The following is a 12,614-nucleotide window of genomic DNA, read 5'->3' as shown; positions in this document are numbered from 1 at the left end:
CTCACAAGGCTCTGCTGTCTTACAGGGAATGAGCCACAGGGACAGGCAGCGTCAGGATCGTGCAAGCAGAGTGTAGCTGGAGCACAAGCATGGCTTAGAAAAGCAACCACTGCCTTGATTGTGGCTCAGATACCACTATTTCCAAATCATCTTCCAATAGCATAGCCTACAGGCTGCATATAGGTGCAGCAAAACCCTGTTACTTTAGAGATTTTTGCAATAAGTGGCAGGACTTCTTTCTGAGCAGGAAGGAGGACAGTTGAAAGATGCTGATATATACATTTCAGGTGATGTTAGAATCTCAGAACCACAGGACAGCCCAGTCAAAAGATAATCTGGTCTGACCTTTCATGGGAAAAAGTGCCTGGATGAGATCATCCAGCACCCTGTCCAGTCACGTCTTGAAAACCCCCAGTTGACGGGGTCTCCACCACCTTCCTGGGGAGGTTGTTCCAGTGAGTGAGTGTTCCCACTGTAAAAAATTTCTTTCCTATATGCAAGCAGAAGAGCTCTTCCATTCTCTCCTCACCACCATAGCCCAACTGGCAGAAGACAGGTCCCCCCACGCACAGTTTTTATTTTTACAAGTATCTGCACAGTTCTCTTTCAACTGGAGTACGTGACCATATAAAATATGAAACCCTGTATTTAAAAACAAGAACAAAAGTATCAATCTGGAGTCTTCATTTTTAATCTTTTAAATGATGGGGTTTGTTGTTATTCACAGATAGAGAATGTATAAAGCCACATGCATGCAATTATGCTATTTTTTTTATACTGCCTGTTTCCTAAATTATTTTCCCTCGGGACAGGATATTATACCGTTACTATATTTGTTCTCCCATTATTTATATTTCTTCAGATTTATTGCAAAAATCCTGCAACAGATTATAAGTTTCTGGCTAGGAGTGGAAATTTTCTGAGAGAAATGTTTTGTTACATTTTGTTAGAAGTGCAATTACAAAAATATAAACATGCAATTTACATACAATAGATATTAAAAAAGTCAGCGTGTAACCCACTTAAAATATTTGGCAGCATATTTATCTAAACTGTTTCAATTTAATGCAGATGTGTCCTAACAAATAAAATGTGTTTTGAAATCTGTCATCATCCCCAGCCAGATAATCAGTTGTCCATATCCTTAAAATTGCTGCATATTTAGCATTATAAAAAACGTTGAGGACGGTGATAACAACACTATTAATCATTCTTTATTTACCTAATGTTCAACTCTCTGAGATACTCCTGGTAACATATTCACCCGGTAAAAATTAGCAAATGCCCACCTAAAATTTGCAAAACCCCAAAAAACAAATTACACCCAAATAAACTGCATCAATACAGACAAAAAAAAGAATAAAAAGTAAAAGTAAAGTAGTACCTCATCCTACGAGATGAATAACAGCTCTTTCAATGATTCTTAAATAGGATTGAAATAGGAAAATTACTTGAAGGCCTAGGATATATAGACTAACTTCATCACCTAGAAGCACATGCAGTCAAGAGCTATTTTCAGCTCTCCCAGCAATGTTGCTGCCTCCACTGACCTCAGGTCTGGACCTGCATGGCTTCAGCCACGCCTGTCCCTCACTGCCTCTGGAGGGGCCCTCTCAATTCTCAGGAGCTACACAAGATCAGGAATAAAGAGGAAAAACCTGGGCAAACGGGTTTTCTTGACAAGAAGGCCAACAGCATCCTGGCTTGTATCAGGAACAGTGTGGCCAGCAGGATTGGGGCAGTGATGGTCCCCCTGTACTTGGCACTGGTGAGGCCCCACCTCGAGTGCTGTGTCCAGTTTTGGGCCCCTCACCACAAAAAAGACAATGGAGCGTGTCCAGAGAAGGGCACTGGAGCTGGTGAGGGGTCTGGAGAACAAGTCTTGTGAGGAGCGGCTGAGGGAGCTGGGGGTGTTCAGCCTGGAGAAAAGGAGGCTGAGGGGAGACCTCATCGCTCTCTACAACTCCCTGAAAGGAGGGTGTAGAGAGGTGGGGGTCGTTCTCTTCTCCCAGGGAAGACGCGATGGGACAAGAGGAAATGGCCTCAAGTTGTGCCAGGGTAGGTTTAGACTGGATATTAGGAAAAAATTTTACACTGAAAGGGTTATCAAGCATTGGAACAGGCTGCCCAGGGAAGTGGTTGAGTCACCAACCCTGGAGACTAAAAGACGCGTAGGCATAGTGATAGAGATATGGTTTCGTGATGGTTTTTGTCAGAGTTAGGTTGATAGTTGGACTAGATAATCTGAAATGTCGCTTCCAACCTAGGCGATTCTATGATTCTATAAACACAGCCTCCCTAAGGTTTTCACATTTCCTTTGAGCTTGCAATTTAATTCAAATATGAAGATGATAAAAAAAGAAAACCCAGCACACCACCTCTGCATCCAAAGCCCACTGAATTCAACACAAGTCTTTGCACTGTTTCTGATGGGTTTTGACATGAGCTTGTCTATGGTTTAAATTCTCAGGTGCATCCTCCCGCGCAGCCTCTCCTGCGTACCCTGGCCAGGGGGGTCAGGGTGAGACCGTCAGCAGCGTCCCCCTGCTTGCATTAAAAATGAAGGGCTTGATGAAGCTCTATTTAATGAATCTGTATTTAAATAATAACATATGGGCTCTTCCTCTATTGTTCCAACTTTCTGTTATCTCAAAAAACATCTGACGTTCACACACTGGCAGCAATTTTGGTGATTTTGGGGTTGTTTCATTTACCATGGCAGAACTTTCATGAAGTTTAACAAAGTTCAGCTGTACAAGGTGCCTGAGTGCGATGCCTGTGCCATAAGCATCTGCCTCAGGGGGGTTTACAGGTCAGCAGCAAGTGCATTTCAGGAATTTCAGTTACTGACATCATCTGACAAGTGCCCGACTGCCGGGCAGAAAAAGGGAAAGGTCATTTTTAGGAATGAAAAACATTGTTTTGCATTAATTTTTCCTAATGTTGTTATAAAGTCCCATAACTGCCATGTAAACATAAGGCAGACAAATTATTCTTTCAGGAAACCAAACCAGCTTTCACCGACAAACTTCCACAGCCAGATAGTTCTGAGGGTTATTACAGAGCACACGCACTTCAGCTCAAATCTTGGCACATTTGTAGAAAGAGCCATTAAAGGCAGCGGAGGTGCTTTATCCATACAAGTGTCCATTCGGGTCTTTGGAAAGACCGCAAACCTTTTTTTGCTCCATGCTAACAGCCCTTGCAGCGAGACCTGCAGCTGGTCCCACGCAAGCTGGCTGTGGCCTTTGGGTCCAAAGCATGGCAAGGGGCCACCCTCCCAGCCACGGCCAAAATCCCATGGAAAACTGAAATGAAGCTCAAACTAAGTTCGGCTGGATGGGAAACACCAGCCACCCCTTGGCATCATTCGTGGGGCACCTTTCCAAGATGCTGGCTTGCTGGGGTCTCGGTGCAATCAGCGATGATTTACGGTTGAGGTGCAATCCATGCCTGGTGTTGAACACTTGTGAGCCGTGTTTACTGTCTCCTGGTGATGATTTACAGGGTTTGATTACCCATTTTTCATTACTACCAAAAGTGAGATTAAAATGTTTCGGAGGCAACTGCTTGTATTAATCTCTGCAGCAGAGGCTGGGAGAGGAGCTGTCACTCAGGGAAGGGATGGCATCCCAGCTGCCAGCACCGCTACAAGGCAAGAATCATTAAAAGCAAATACCTTCTCATAAGATAGACTGGAGACGGGGAGAATTGCGGCCAGCCAAAGAAGGTTTCTGAACAGTAGCCAACACACACACAAAAGCAGCCAAAATTCACTGACCATCCTCTGCTGATTTCATCTCAGAAAGAAGAAAAAAAACAACCCCACACTAAAATAATACCAATGCTTTGTATAAGAATAGCACATGCATTTTAAATATCTGTATTTAAATCACCTGTCCCTTTGCACCTAAAAAAGGAGAAAAAACTGAAGTGCAGACAGGATTAATGAAATGGGTCGGAGGGAGTCGCTTTGGTGAGACACCAGGAAAATTGAGCTCCGAATATGGAGCGGTGAGATGTGGAGAGACACGGGCGAGCTGCGGGCAACCTCCCTGCTCCCGCCCAGCCTGAGCCGTCTCTGGCCAAGCTCGGCGGGGAGAATTTATCTTATCTTTCCAGGGTGAAGAGGCAGGGAAAAAGAAAGAGAGAGAACATCAAAGTAACTTCTCACTAGACTTCAAACTGCACAATAATATCCTCTCCATGTGTGAGAGAATAGAAAGAAAAAAAAAAAGCCCAAACCCACCAGCTCACAAGTCACTTGGTTATTTTCAAGAGATTTTGCAAATACCCGAACAATCGCAGTTATTGACAGTAGCTACATTTGAGTGCGTGATCCACCACGGTAAGAAATGCAGCTCAGAGGGGAGTTCAGTGTGCTGCACATCAAAAATAAATAAATCATAATTATAGACTGCTCTTCTCTGTCGTAAGGGGAGACAAACATTGCTTTCTCTGCCTGTCTGCCCACCCCCCTGCCTGACACCACTTTTTTCTTTCATTCCTGAAAATAAAAAAATAAAAACAAAAGCACTTACTGTAATAATTTACTGCTGAGGTCAAGAACGTGCTCCAGGGGTGGTAGCGGCAGAGTGGGAATACAAACAGATACTTTCCTCCTAAACTGCTTTGATGTGCCATTCCTAGGAAGACTGGCTTTCTTCCCTTTATAGCTTCGGGCCTGTGAAGACTTTTACACGTTTTTTTCTTCTTCCCTTTTTTTTTCTTTTTCTCTCCCAGATATCCTTAACGTAGGACCCTTTCCCAGCCTCACAGTAATAACAAACAGGAGATGAAAAATCCACGCGCTGCCTTATCAAAGCCATCTGGAGAATTTAAGCTTTCATTTAAAAATAAAAATTAAGCCTCTAGCCTTTAAAGGTTGTAGAGATAACCTTCTCTACGTGAACTGATCCACAGCCATCCTCTATTTCTACCCTCCTTTGCCAGATTTTCTTGAGGTCGGTAACTGCTCCCCATAGTCAAACTGACTATCTGGGGAAACTGTTTCACAGTCTTGTCTTTCCCAAGTGAAATAGCATCGGTTTCTCACCGCTGATGTTTAAAGCTGATAAGCAGAAGCAAAGCAAGGCTTTTTCCGGAATCCCCACAGATTCACAAGACAAAAACATGGACACCTATAACACATCTGTATCTGAGCTCAACACCCATGAGTCTCATTATAATTCACCAAGAGAAAAGACCACATTTGGGTGGGATTCACCTCGCCAGCCTCCCAGGTCCACAGGCAGAGGCAGACGCTTCTAGGTGTGACCACTCAGACACATTGCAGGCATTGACCTTAAGGTGAACTGCTCTTGAGATGCCTGAGGCTGAAAGAAGAAAATAGCCTTGGTGCTCACAGCTTCTACTGGAGACACAGCAGGGAAATTATTAGGGAAGATCTGGCAAAAATGACCATCCCAGATGACAGATGAGCCCTGCTGCACAGACGAAATTTTTCCAAGTTCTCCCTTAATAGAATCATAGAATTGTTGAGGTTGGAAGGGACCTTTAAGATCATCGAGTCCAACCTTTAGCCTACCCTGACAAAAGCCACTTCTAAACCATGTCCCTAAGTGCCCCATCTACCCTTTTTTTAAACACCTCCAGGGATGGTGAATCCACCACCTCCCTGGGCAGCCTATTCCAATGTTTAATAACCCTTTCAGTGAAAATATGTTTCCTAATATCCAATCTAAACCTCCCCTGACATAACTTGAACCCGTTTCCCCTCGTCCTATCACTTGTCACCAGGGAGAAGAGGTCAGAGGATCACGAAGAGGAAAACTGTCTCCTCCATTCAAATAGTCGTCATTGTGATCTTGACCACAGAAACAAACCTCCCTGGCCAAACTGGTAGGACCAAGCGTTTGTTCATCATGTTCAGCCTCTGTCTCCAAATGAGGTCCTTCTCTCCCCAGGGATCAGACAAGAAGAAAAAAAACAACCAAACAAAAGAAAAAACAGAGAAAGAAAGACCCAGCACACCCCCGAGTAATTATGTATTGAAAAAGAAAGTGGCGATTCCTCCATTCTGACCCTGGTAGGCAACAAGTTTGAGAGGAGAAACACGGAATTGATTTTATTTATCAGCAACACAGAGAGTCTCAAGTATTAAAAATTTCCTGAAGGCTACACAAGTAATCTTCACTCTCCTCAAGGGCCATCAAAGGCCAGGATGAGCAGGTGGATATATGACTTTTAGATTTCAAGGTGAAGAGCACAAAGCACAACTGCCCAGTAACACACATGTGTTTTTCAGAAATAACTAATCTGTTTACAGCCTCCAAGCCATGGATCCATCACCTTCCTTTGCAATCATTCTGATATTTAGCGATTTTTATTACTAAGTAGCAGTCCTATTTCAAAGTAAAAGATTTCGCACATCAGCTTTCAGTAATTGGATCTTGTCGTGCTTTCAGCAGCAGAAACACAAAGATGCCAGTCTTCAGTAACTCTACTGTGTGTATCCACATGGACAGATGAAGACACCAAGCAACCTTCTCTTTGATAAAAACAAACACATGGAGATCCTTGCTTTTGTATCTTTTTTGCAGTGATTGAAGTCTCCTCTGGTCTCTGCTCAATACCATATTGCCAGCATCCGAATATGATAAAAGTTCTTTTTGTTGTGGCCAGTTTGGAGATAGAATCTTCTCTGAGCTGCTTCTTTTATGCATCAGAGGACTGAATTAGCTCTTTTTGCCCACACTGACAAATAACCTCCTCATTTTTAGCATGCTCACCTACCTTCATGCCATCTGCAAAGATTTCATACCATTGTCTATGTTGCTGTGAAAAATACTGGGCAGCGTCAGACCAAGAACTGTTCCCAGAAATATCTAGTGAGAAAGAATCTCCTCACCGATATCCTCCCCCTAATAATGACATTTTGACACACGTCATCAAAACAGTTTTTAACCTCTCTCATATGTGCTGTTTTGTCTTCACAAGTTGAATCAAAAGATCTGGTGACACGAAGTCCAAAGCCTTATAGAAATGTAAGTACACTATAACAGCAGAATTTATGTTATCAAACATGTCTCTCAGTCCTGGGTTGGCAGAAACTGTCTTTAGAGATGTAGTAGTTTCATAATGGAGTGATATCAAGGGACCTTTTGCTTTACCTAACAAAAGGTGAAGTATGGAAGAAGATGCAGAAAAGCGAGTAAAAAAACCCCAAAAATAGTGCCAAAAAAAGCAAGTGTCAACAACTGTGGGAGTAAAGAAGAAAAGGCCATCGAATACAAAGCAGAACTGAACATTTTATTCACAGTAAGAGTGAAAAAAAATAATCATATTAATCTGTAGGTTAGTCTATTCTTGCATAGACAAAACTGTCTAAGCTATATATGCCACCATGAAGCAGAAAGGATCACTGAGTAATATATCGATTCCATTATTCAGAAAGATGAATAATGGTCCTTTCAGATCTTAAATTCCATGATTTTACGAGACAGAATATACCTGTGCCTATGATGTTAGCAACAGCATGAAGCACTTGGAGCAGGTCTGTTCAGTAAAGTTACGGGTACTGAGGAGCTGAAAGCCATACTCTGTGCACCAAGGGAATGTCCTCCAGCCTGCTCCCATGGCTACATGCCCACGCTGCCGGAGTGCACCAGGTGCATATCTCCCAGCTCAGGTTTCCAAAAAGGAAGCAGATTTGGGCCCTCTGAGACAATTCCCCAACATGAACCAAAGCCCAGTAAGCGAGGACAACCAGATTTGCTCCCAAAAATCCCCCCTGATCCAAACATATCCATGCATGTACATACAGCACAAAGAGTCGAAGGAGGGTGATGGCTGGATGCAAAAGGTAAGCAGAGAACACCAAAATGACAAAATCCTAGAATGGGTGGGGTTGGAAGGGACCTTAAAGATCACCAAGTTCCAACCCCCTGCCCTGGGCAGGGACACCTCCCACTAGACCAGGCTGCTCAAAGCCCCGTCCAGCCTGGCCTTGAACACTTCCAGGGATGGGGCATCCACAGCTTCTCTGGGCAACCTGTTCCAGTGCCTCACCACCCTCACAGTCAAGAACTTCTTCCTAATATCTCATCTAAGTCTACCCTCTTTCAGTTTGAAACCATTACGCCTTGTCCTATCATTACACTCCCTGATATAGAGTCCCTCCCCATCTTTCCTGTAGGCCCCTTTAGGTACTGGAAGGCCACTATAAGGTCTCCCCAGAGCCTCCTCTTCTCCAAGCCAAACAACCCCAACTCTCTCAGCCTGGTGCGCTGAATGTTTTAAGAGTTGGGAAAAAAAAAAAATTCTTTACTAGTGTGACATTTTGAGGCTGACTCCATACTGACAAAATTTAAAGCTATTAGTAACAGACATAAGCAAGAGAACATCATTAATAATACGTATCAAAAATACCTATAGAACACAACTGGCACTTGGTCCCAGCACGTCAGCCATTGTAGAAATGGTGGGATGCTGGGAGTGCATAGCCTGGTGATCTAATCTTGGGATATTAAAATACAGGTACCTCTGCCTGCATCTGTGGGAATTACAGTTATTTTTGTGTCGTGCATAGCCCTCAGGATGTGCCCAAGCACTCACTCCCACAGCTCACCACCTCCTGTAACCACTGTGTAGGAGAGGAACGTGGTCTCACCACAAAGCCATCCATGTAGATGAGAAAGAAGCATAAGGCACTTACTTGGACTAAAACTCCCACTAAATACCACAGTATTTCCAAACACTTTTTTTCCCCAGCTTTAAGCCAATTTTTTTCTTTTTTTTCACGGTATTCTTTGTCTGAAATTGTCTGAGTTTTTGCCAATATATTTGATTATTTCTATTTTTACCACAAACAAAAAAGGCATGATCCATGGACTGGGGTACGCCCCCTCTTCTTTTTTTTTTTTTTTGGCTTTCAAAGCAACCATTTTCTCCATTAGATCATATTTGTTTGCTTTAGACTTCAGAAATAAATAGCAGATGACATTATGCTGCAGTTATTATATGGGTTTGCTTTAGCCATTTTTGTATTTATTGCAATGAAATTTTACATGGGTGAATGTTTCCCCTTATGCTAATGCCCTCTCAATTTATTATGCACCCTGGAAATGATGCACCCTTTGTTTCTGGAGGTAACCCCAAACTGTTCCCAAAAACTGTGATCAACTGTATGTACCATCCTTACAGTACTTAGGAGTCTGTCCTTATTTTATCTTGTTTTAATTCAAAATCTTTGTAAATTTGTCAGTGTTCCCTTCACCCAGTCCTCTTTAAGGGATGGGAAAGAAACAGGCCTGGGTTAGTATAAGCTGAAATGTTGCATTTAAACAATTTTCACAGGATCACACTGGAAAACAAAAGAAAACAACAAAACCCCCAAATAAACAAAGCTCAGGCTTGCTGCTAGCACTCTTTGCCGCTCCATGACACAGCACGCTGTAGAAACCTTCTCTGAAGAAATGGGAAAATAATAAAGAAAAAAAAAAATCACAAAAAGCAAAAATCCCAGCACAGAACATCATCCTTGAGGACCCTCCCAAGGAAAGCCACCAATGGTGGCTCCAGTCATTCTATGGACACGGCTTGCTGCCACAGCTCATCTCAAGGCTTTGACTCAAAGCAGTCAAAAGTATAGGAAGAAGAACTGGGGTCCAACTGGTAGGCGAGGCTTCGGACAATTTCACAGCAGCCAAACACCTGATTTCCCTCAGACCAGATGCTGTTGTGTGTGCTGGGGTGGTGGCAGCATCCTCTTCACCCACCTCCCCACCCAGCTCCCTGCTCCTCATAGGTCCCAGGCTTGTCCTTAGGGGAGAGAGAAAAACATGTCCCTCTCTCTCTCTTCATAAAGCAGGACTGTAAAAGAAGGAGCTCATCACAGATGCTTCTCTTCAGTCCTGCTTTTTCCCCTGCAGCAGAAGAGATGTGTCTACCATAAGGGTTAAATCATTGAGTGCTACAGTGAGAGCATCCTCGGGGCCCAGTCCAAAACCGCAAATTTAATTCCTCCAGGAATACAGGCATGGAGCAGGCATGCATATTTAAAAAAAAAAGCAAAAATGCTACCAAGCAAAACATTTCCCTGCACGCACACACTGCTCCATGCAGGCAGGGAACAAACCACACAAGACAAATTCTGGCCATTGCACTTAATGCCCAAGATTCCAGCTATGAAAGTGGGGAGGCAGCTGAGCCAGACGATCCAGCGATACAGTAGAGCATCATCACTAAGGTCGAACGCAAAAACGCGAGGGGACTGCACCTCAGAAATGTATTTAGATCGGAGGAAAAACAGTCTCACTACAGAAAACCTAAGGACATACAATGGGTAACGTGTGATGGAGCTGTACTTTATGCAGCGTTTGCATGCTATACACTAATTTCATCTTATAGCCAATATAGAATCATAGAACCATAGAATTGTTAGGGTTGGAAGGGACCTTAAAGATCATCTAGTTCCAGCCCCCCTGCCATGGATATACAGATTGAGAGTTTTGTGGTGGAGGGAGAAGTGGGAGGGGAAGGTTCCACTCATTTTTGTTAGGATGCCTAACGGCTTTTGGTGTTAGAGAAATATAAATAACTATATCATCACAAGGCAGAGATTAGATCTAAAATATTCCTTGGAATGTGAAAAACAGATTCTTAGAAAGCTCTGGTTTGAAGCATGTGGAATAAGACCATTATTTGACACACTGCCCAAAGAAGTGGCATTTTGTGCAGGGAAGATTCATATGAGCATTCTTCTCTGAGACAGCAAATGCAATACTTTGCTCTTCAATAAAAGGAACATATTACTATCTCACCCCGAGCAAGAGGGATTTCACTCTTTAATATGCATGTGAGAAGGCAAATTGTTTATCCTTAAAAGTTTGCTTGTTTCTCCACATAACAAATGGCAAGCTTCACAGAAAGATGGTTTGTTGGTGGTGAGGTTTGTTTGTGTGTTAGATTTCTTTCTCCTTCTTTTAACAAAACCCCTAAAGCTGTCAATATTACTTTTCCGCTAAGTGATCAGTGATCCATTTAATATCATCTGCTACAGGGCAAAGTACCCTTAGGACCGGTTCGTTTAACTTTAAAAGGTTCAGTATCAAAGTCTCCGCTGATTCCTTTCTCACTTCCCCTGGTGCGTACTAGAGCAGGATGACTGGCAAGTTGTTAGGCACTCACGCTGGTTTCACAGAATCACAGAATGGTGGGGTTGGAAGGGACCTCTGGAGATCATCTAGTCCAACCCCCTGCCAGAGCAGGGTCACCCAGAGCAGGTTGCACAGGAACGTGTCCAGGTGGGTTTTGAATATCTCCAGAGAAGGAGATTCCACCACCTCTCTGGGCAGCCTGTGCCAGGGCTCTGATTTTCCAGGGTGATGAATCGTAGTAAATACACTCATAGCCAAATCTCTGGTTAACGTTTTCTTCATAGATCTTGACACTGGCATGCATAAGTCTTAAAACCTGAGCACCATGGATCTGCTCTCCCACGTCGCTGGCAATGCAATACCATCCCACAGTCGCAAGATGTCCAAACCCTGGTTTCAACAGCACAGGATCACAGTTGGATAGTGTTGTGAAGTCTGTCACTTGGGTGAGGGAATGAAGGAGGACTGAAAGGCACAGCAGGGCCTCAAGAGCTGAATACTTACCAAAAAAGCGCATTAACTCTGCACTGATGCACCTGGGATCATCCTTGCGGTTGTTGACATCTTCTGCTCCCTCTTCTTCATCCATGCGCTAAGACAGTGTCAATTTTAAATGCTTATCAACCCCCAGCATCATGACAAAGTATAACCACTGCCTCCAGGAGAAAGGCTGAATTTGCAAGAGTATTCACCAGGGAAATGGAAGTTTTGTTGTCACAACCAACTGACTACAATGGAAACACCATCAAGTCTCAAGGGTACTCTTATCCTGAGAAGGCTCTCCTCTGCCTTGTACTGGAGGATCTCACAACATTCGATGTATTTATCACCAATATCATTTCAGTAAAACATGCTTTTATCCTTGCTCACAGAGAGAAGCACAAATCCATGAAAATACTTAGTGTGAAACTCCCTCCACGATCAGGCGGTGACTATATACTTTTCAGGGGATCTGGACCTACATGATTTGCTGAAAATCTTCCAAGGTATCATTTGCAGGGTAAGAAACAGAGCTCAAAGCCCCCACCCTGCAGCAGTTCATCCTCTCCAGGGGACCCACTGTCCCATGAGCAGGAGCCCAAAGGTGACAGGCAGGGTGCAGTCCCTGGGTGCTGAGCGCTGCCCACATCATGTAAATCTGCCCCAAATAAACTCATACTTTCCACCATACCCATGAGATGGGCAAAGGAGGGAGGCTTTGAAGAGTCACCGGTGTCTCATCACTGTAGGCAGGGATGTGTGAGGTTCACTCATGACCTGATCTAGAAATTGCTTAATTAATTTGTAAAGAAAACATGAATTTTTGACACAAAACCAGAAATAACAGCACAGCTAAAACCCTCTATCTGGTATGGGTTGATTATTCCCACATTATCTGTTTACTCATCACAACCAAGAAAAGATGAAAAAAAATAAAATAAGGACCATGAAAAAATACTGTACCAAGACCCCAAAGATTGTCATTAAGTTTGGATCATGCTAAATGCAAGTTCT

The 12,614-nt window shown here is 43.4% G+C and overlaps 1 protein-coding gene across 8 annotated transcripts in view; it reads right to left on the bottom strand.

Annotated features, from left to right (window-relative positions):
• The window catches only part of FAT3 (FAT atypical cadherin 3), a 425,569-nt gene that overhangs the window by 277,215 nt on the left and 135,740 nt on the right, over positions 1–12,614 (bottom strand). The window lies entirely within an intron of this gene.

Source organism: Chroicocephalus ridibundus, chromosome 1 (assembly GCF_963924245.1).
Source record: "Chroicocephalus ridibundus chromosome 1, bChrRid1.1, whole genome shotgun sequence".
NCBI classification, from domain to species: Eukaryota; Metazoa; Chordata; class Aves; order Charadriiformes; family Laridae; genus Chroicocephalus; species Chroicocephalus ridibundus.
Note: the sequence above shows the minus strand (reverse complement) of the source record. Positions and strands in the feature narration are given on the sequence as shown.